The sequence below is a fragment of the Oreochromis niloticus genome, linkage group LG22 (genome assembly GCF_001858045.2).
Source record: "Oreochromis niloticus isolate F11D_XX linkage group LG22, O_niloticus_UMD_NMBU, whole genome shotgun sequence".
Lineage (NCBI taxonomy): Eukaryota > Metazoa > Chordata > Actinopteri > Cichliformes > Cichlidae > Oreochromis > Oreochromis niloticus.
This window is the reverse complement of record NC_031985.2, coordinates 174,354-181,096: the sequence shown is the minus strand read 5'-3', so window position 1 is coordinate 181,096 and position 6,743 is coordinate 174,354.

Genomic DNA, 6,743 nt, shown 5'->3' with positions numbered 1-6,743 from the left:
CATAGAGTGCACTATACAGGTCATCAGATGTTCAAGATGGGCTTTACATCTACCAACAACTGCTCACACTGCCAAACCAACTCACCGGACAATTATATCCACGCTCTTTGGTTCTGTCCACCAGTTCAGAAGTTTTGGTGCGAGATATGTGAAGACTTATCAAAGTGTCTGAAATGTAACATTCCAGCCTCCCCTTTAGTGTGTTTGTTGGGCAGCTTAGATAATGTCACTACAGAAAAGAATATAGCCCATATGGTTTTCACTGCCCTATGCATAGCCAAGAAAACAGTCCTCATGAACTGGAAAAATAAAAATAATCTTAATTCTAACCAATATAGAAATTATCTATTAGATCACATTAGTCTTGATACAGCCTCTGCCACCACATCAGATCAATTGCTCTGGGCTCCTATGATCAGCTCCATCACCTAGTGGGGGTGGGGGGTCATAGTTTGGTCTCACCTTCGCTGTTGTGATTGGTGTGGGGGTAGGGACAGGCTTAGGGCGTCGGGGGTTCCCCAAGAGCATCTTCCTTGGGGGGCTCAACCCGGGGTAGTGGTCATGGCCAATTAAGGGCTCTGTTGGCTGTTAGGTGATGGTTTCCTCGTGGCTGCGTGCAGCGGGGCTAGGGGAGGGTCTGTGCTGACGGACATGGGTTACTGACCTGGTAGCCTGGCTGCCCCTGGGTGGGTCCGGGGTGGGCGGGGGTTCTGGGGGTGCTCCGTCTCCGGGCTGGGGCCCTAGATGAGCCTTGGGGCTTGGGTCCTGGTTGGTGTGTCGCCGGGGTTGTGGGCGGGTGGGTGTATGGGGGCCCAGCCCTGGCGCAGGGTGCCGCCAGTGCATCGAGCCACCTGGGGGGCTCTTCAACTGGTGGGGGGGGGTTGTCACATCTTGCAGGAGGTCTCCTCTCTTCAGGAACTCTCTCTGCAGGAGGGGGAAAAATAGGAGAGGTGGAGGAAGAACTCAGCCTGGGCGTCTATTGTCTTGTGTAGTCTGGAAGATGAGTGGATGATGGGGTGGGTGCAGTTTTCTCTGTGGTGGGGTCGTGTGGGCTGTCCTGGGCTCTGTGGGGCCGGGCGGCGCTGCTGCACTGGGCCCCGGTCCGGATGGGCCTGGACCCCCTTTCCCTGGTGGGTTGCAGAGTATGGGGGTGCCTACTGGGGTCAGCGGGGGAGCTGGCCCCAGGGAGGGGCCACTTGCCCCTCCCTTCCTTCCCTCCCCATCTCCAGCTGCCTGCCTCTTCCCGCTCCACCACAATCACCCACACATGCAGGGCCTTGGGGTAAAGGTGTGTCACCAGGGTGCAGGGGAGGCATCCCCCCCCTCTGTCCCCTTCTGGCTGCCTGTGCCTCAATTTTATCTCCAAACTTAGACATTCACATTACTCACACTCTCATTACACATACATATAGGATCATGGGGGTGGGCATGCTACACGTCATCCAGAAGACCATCAGGGTGTACAACCTCACCCCTGGCGTTGTTGCCCACCTCTCAATTTTAAATACACATGGACATTGAGGGCTATCAGGAGGGGCTATGCGCTTACCTGCTGCTCTCTGGCAGGTAGCTCCATGCCCTCCTGGGTTTTAAATGCACCTTAGAACACACATGCATCAACACTACATATGAACGGGCGGAGGGAGGTTTGGAGTCTTCACACCCCCCGTTCTCTGTTGCCTGTTGGGGCGGGAGGGCTGGGAGGAGGAGTTGGCCATCCGACTGGGGTCTGGAATGTGGGGCCTCCCTGCTGCTGCGGAGTCGGGGCGGTCTGCTTCTCCCCACTCCAGGGAAAAGGGTAACACCACCTGGGTCTGGGTGCAGTTTCCCCCTCCAGGGGCAAGGGTACCTAGACCCAGTTCTTAGAGTACGCTTGGGGAGTGTGATTGTGTGTACAGTGTCTCTTTATGTCTGTCTCCACGTTGGTTGAGTGTTGAGTAATTGCATATGAGAGCATGAGGGTGGGAATGGATGTTTGTATCTGTGTGTGCCTGTATGTCTGTGTTTATATGTCAGGTTGGGTATCAGACCCCACCTCTCTGGGGACATCTCAGGCCCTCCAAGGTATGGAGGCCTATCTCCCCCCACCACTCCCCCTGCCAGTGGCGGACACCCTCAGACATCGGTGCATTGGTGGTTCTTTGTGTCCGGGGATGGGCATCCAGGTGCACACCGGCTCACTCCTGGTGGCTGCTTGTCGGGGCCTGGAGCCTGGGGCTCGCTCGGGCCACTTCGGGGATGGGGTGCCCTCGGCCTCTCGGCCTGGGGCTCGGTCACTCTGGCACAGCTGGCTGCCGGCGGAGCTCACAGGCACATCACTGCAACCCCCCCTGGCTTCTGCTCCGCGGCTGCTGAGTGACGCCTCATCTGGGACTCTCCTCAGCTCTTTCTGGGATAGTGGCGTGGCTGCCCCTCTGTTGGTCTTCCTTGGTCTCTTGTGTTCTGAGGGCCTCTGGATGTCTGGAGCCTGGATCTCCTCCATACCTGCTTCATGCCCTGGAGGACGGGGCTGTGGCCCCCCACACCCTCTAACAGATCATTACATGAAGGAACCTTTTAAATACAAGCGCGTCCATGCTCACAGGTGTACACACGGGAGATCACACACACAAACTACACCCTTTTTGGCTGCTACCTCAAAGCTGTTGAGGCCGCTGTTTTTCTTTCCCTCTTTCTTTCTCCCTTTTCTTTTCCCCAGTCAAGTCTGTCCCGTATTTAGCAAGTGAAAATAAAATAAAATAAACCATAAAAGGTGAATCAAATAGACCAATATGGCAAGCCTGGGATGGTCTATTTGGTAAAGTAAATCCATTGGGCATCTTTCTTCACCTTTAGACAATAATTCTGATGGCAAAAGAACCAAACGGGACGGGCGGAAAAAAAAGAAAAAGTTTTGTGTCTATTTACTTACTTTTGCAGCAAAGATAAGTACTGCTTTTATACAATACTGTGCAAAAGTCGCCTAAAGATATAATTTAAAATCGGTTCTTTGCTAAGTTGTCTGTTGTGTACAGACACAACACTAGTTCACCCCTTGAATTGGAAGCCTTTGTGCTTGAATGCTTCACAAATCAGTTTAAGTGGCTTAACACACACACGCACACACACGCACACACACACAAATACACACACACACACACATACACACACAAACACACAAAATTGTCAGGTAAATAACTAGAAATGAAAAAACCACCAATGCTCAAAGAAGAACTTTGACAGACCTTCAGAAAGCTGCAGTACTGTTGCTCAGGACTAACTAAAAAACTAAAGTCTGGCTGCTTGGGAGCAAAATACATAAAAAATGTATAAAAAATAAAATAAAATCAGGGGTGGCTCAAGACTTTTGCACAGTACTGTACTTCATTCTGCTTTATGAAGTTCATTTAACACTTGCTTTTACATTTACTTTGTAAACTGAATAAACTGAAAACTGCAAACTTTAATTGGATGACTTTGAATGGAACATAAATGTGAATGAAGTCCTGCAGCTTCTTTCTGTTTGCAGATTTATGATTAAATACAGATAAAAAAAAAGCTACAACAGGATTTTTTATGTCTTTGAAGCTTGCTGCTGCAACCAAGTAACATAAGTTGAGACATTCACCAGCGAACACTTGAGAATATTTCCATGAGCAAAGGTGTGTTATGTTAGGCATACATCATCAGAATTGCAAAACAACAGTGTCTCTGCTGGGAACGCGTTGGTATTTATCAAATACAAAACATCAGAATGTTTCTGATATTTTTGCTCCAGAGCCGTCACTAATGTGACGCCAGCAGCGGCTGCACCCTTTAAGGCAAACAGCGGTGTCGTGTCTCTGAAACATTTCTCACTTCAGCGTAACTGAAAACGATAACATTTCCTCAACAGGAGTCATTTATGCCAGCCTGGGGTACAGGCACAGTACACAGCTGATGCTGAAAAGAAGGCTGTCCACTCAGCTGCCACAAGTTTCTCCTTTTCGCCTTCTCGTTCTCCACTTTTTCCATTTTTGTCTGTCTGTGTTCCAAACTTTAAGTTTTATATTGTTACAATGTCGAGATACTATTTTAAGGTGATAATAGACTTGAAATGACTTGCATCATATTGCATTCTGTTCCTGCTGCCATTTTATTTGTTGATGCAGTTGGTATGTTACTGAAACTTCTGGAGAGTGAACACAAAGATCACTGGCTTCACAGTCATATCAAAGTATATTAAGGCGTATTTCTTTGGGCACACCTATAAAAACACAAAAATAGTTGTTTTAACTGAATGACAAATAAAACTCTCACACACTCAACCAGTTCTTTTTCAATCACGGAATTCTAGGTCAAGGCAATTATCATGTTCATTTTTCTTTTTATAAAACACTGCTGAGTCATATATTGTCATATATTGCTGTGTGAGGCAGGCAGAAATTGATCCAAAGATTCAAGGCTCACAGGCAAAACTAACCTTCAATGCAGCTTTCTTGCTGAATTCCTGAGTGCATAAACCAAGCAACACATAAGAAATCTAAAGTGAGATACACAAACAGATGGAACACACAGCTGCAGGATTAGGGAGATCATGACAAGGAACACAAGGACACATATATACACACGAGACACACGGGAAACACGCCTGCACAATAATCTGACTAACGATATGGGGGAACAAACACTGAGACGCGACTGAGTAAACAGAGAGAGAGCGAGGGACACACTGAAAATATAGACTACCAGAGAGATGTGACTGTACATGGAGGCATGACCTAAGAACGCAGATATTAAGGATCAGAATCTTAACCTCACAATATTAAATAAGCAAAAATCAAAGTCCAAAGACAAACAGCGGGTTACAGACCGAGGACCGTGTCACTGAGCTTCTAAAGGGAAACCCAACAATATTTGTTTACTGTTGAAATTCCATCAGTCAGATACGTTTCCCCAGTTATCATGTATTTTAATAATCAACTTGATACTTTTAAGTAGTAGCTTGTATTTATTTCTTTTATTTGAAAAGGGACCATGTACAACACTAGCATTAATGCTGCCATTTGATACACAGTGCCAGAGTTGGGCATCTACATTCCTTTGAAGTTTTTTTTCAAATGTTTCATGTTGTCAGCTGCTGGACTCTGTGGGCATCGATTGATTTATTGATTTTTAAATAACCTGTCCTGTCGGGCAGCATGGTCTGAATGCTTTGTTGTTCCAAACACATTTGCTTTGCCAACAAGAGCACCATAGAACCTCTACAGGCTCCTCTTATTACTGTTTTGATTTAATTCATTGATTTGATTTGATTACTCACATTGTTATCAGAGTGAGTAGAATGCTGGAGTGGGCGGGGTGAAGGCCAGCTTGGCAAAAGACGGGAGAAGAAGCTGGAGGAATAGGAAAAGAAATGGGACAGATAGAGAGCATCAGAGTGTGTATGAAAACCCCCAGCAACCGTGCCAAAACACCCACATCCTGAGGGGGGGCAGCAACGACCGGTGTGGAGTGGCTGTTACAATAACAGTGATGTCAAGAATTGATCTTTAATCTTTAAAAGCAACAGACTGAATAAACCGATACGCACAACTCCTCCATCTTAAGCACAGTCCACACACTGCAGTAGTTGCACACCCTCAATATCTGCACATCCTCTACAGAGAAAATAATAAGTCAGTATGACAGGAGGGGCACCTCAGTGTCAGGCATATATATTTAATTTCTGTAATATGCTAGGATACTTATAAACAGAGCTGTTTGTATATATTAATATACTGAATGATTGAATTTGTTTTTTTCATGCTCGACCTGTTAGTTCAGTAAGATTTCACTTCAGTGCAAACAATGAAAGAACATGTGGGAGTATTGTTTGTACAGACTGAAATAGGACTTTAAAGGCTGATACTCACATTTGATGATATATTGGCCAAAAGTATTTATTTATTAATTTTTTTCAGTCACATGAAACATAAAGAGAAAATTTGTCAGAGGTTGTTATTCATGAGTCCTAAATAAGATCATATGATATTGCAGTTCAAGGATAACTTTGATTTAATGTCACTACTAGTCATGTATTACTGGTTCACAGTCTGCCCGACTCTGCTCGGATTAGCTGATTGTTGTTGCCGACAGTGAAAGTGAAATGAAAACATTAGGTCAAAAGTTGCCTTTGCCAATGTTTAAATCACAATCATTAAAAAACCCCAAACTATCAGAAATACAAAGCTTTTCCTTTCTGGATTAAAAATAGAATTGTTCTTGGAAACAGCAAAGCGGCTGCAGTAAACACCCCGCCTTCTACTGACTTATCTGTGAAGAAAAGAACCTTCAAATATCGCTGCAAAATTTCATGGGCGGTATAATACCTGGCTAACACAGTGAATGCAGGGTTGGTCCTGGCACAGTCTAAAGTCTGTACAGGAAAAACCAGAAAGGATAATGAACGGTTTTATTAAAGTTCCTTCAGTTCAGCCTCCTATTATTCTATTAAGCATGACCTGCAGAAACTGGTTGCTCAACATTCCTTTGAATACTTCTTTAATAAAAAGAGGAATGTTGACTCACTCACTAAATAGTGGAGAACTGACTCATTTGAATCTCCACCCTGTAATAAAAGCACCAATAGGTCCTTCTATATATAAGGTAAGACCTTAGTGGTATTTGTCTTCTATACAAATCATATAATAAAATTTATACATAACTACAATAAAAACAAATCATTTTCTTAGTTGTGTCTTTCATTATAAATCAAATTTCTTTTGCTAAGATGAAAAATAACA